This window comes from Cucurbita pepo, chromosome 12 (assembly GCF_057944985.1).
Source record: "Cucurbita pepo subsp. pepo isolate OVF chromosome 12, ASM5794498v1, whole genome shotgun sequence".
NCBI lineage: Eukaryota > Viridiplantae > Streptophyta > Magnoliopsida > Cucurbitales > Cucurbitaceae > Cucurbita > Cucurbita pepo.
The window spans coordinates 6988479-6989401 of NC_141809.1; the positions used below are offsets into that span (position 1 = coordinate 6988479).

Here is a 923-nt window from a genome sequence, read left to right on the forward strand (position 1 = left end):
CATAGATTGAGTGCTCCCCTTAGAAAGAAAATTCTTTTACTTCCAAGTTTCTGTATTTGTACCTTGGGTATACAAAATATTGTTCTCCTAAAAATCTAGAATCATTTTTCTTTTTAGTCTCTATACCCACGTCAAATATTTCTTTTTATTTTTCATTTTCTTCACTTTTTGTCTCTAATGGCCATTGAGCAACATATAATTTGTATACTGTATTTGCTGGCCTACCTAGAACCTAAAGCTCAGATACGAAATGACCGCTCTAACCAACTAAGCTACAAAAGCCACTTCGAAAAGTATTTGTACCTTTGGTATACAAAATATTGTTCTCCTAAAAAACTAGAATCATTTTTCTTTTTAGTCTCTATACCCACGTCAAATTTTTCTTTTTATTTTTCATTTTCTTCACTTTTTGTCTCTAATGGCCATTGAGCAACATATAATTTGTATACTGTATTTGCTGGCCTACCTAATGACTTTGAAAAACTATGTATGGAAGACTAAAATAATGTGTTATCTTTGTATTTGCTGGCCTACCTAATGACTTTGAAAAACTATGTATGGAAGACTAAAATAATGTGTTATCTTTCACTTAAAATAGCATTTTGGATAATCCTGATAGCAATAATGCTCTTGTTGAGAGTTGAACTCAAGAGCTCCCGCTTACTAAACGGGTGCTCTAACCAACTAAGCTACAAGAGCTACTTGAAACTAAAAACATACTAATTCTTGAATCGCCAAAACGAATAAACACCCAAGCAACTAGGGAAGAGAACGGAAAAGACTACTACAATACACTGTACATAGAATTGTATCATAAAATACAAACCAAAGAGACATATTTATAGGAATGAGAAAAATAAGCAAAATACTAATTTGTCTTTATAATGTAAACCCAAATCAAATAAAATTGTATTACGAAATAG

At 31.4% G+C, this 923-nt stretch overlaps 1 non-coding gene across 1 annotated transcript; it reads right to left on the reverse strand.

Moving 5' to 3' along the window:
* Window positions 1–625: 625 nt before the first annotated feature.
* On the reverse strand, window positions 626–699 carry TRNAT-AGU (transfer RNA threonine (anticodon AGU)). The gene has a single exon. It is a non-coding gene; the product is annotated as a tRNA-Thr (tRNA).
* Between the last annotated feature and the right edge of the window lie 224 nt (window positions 700–923).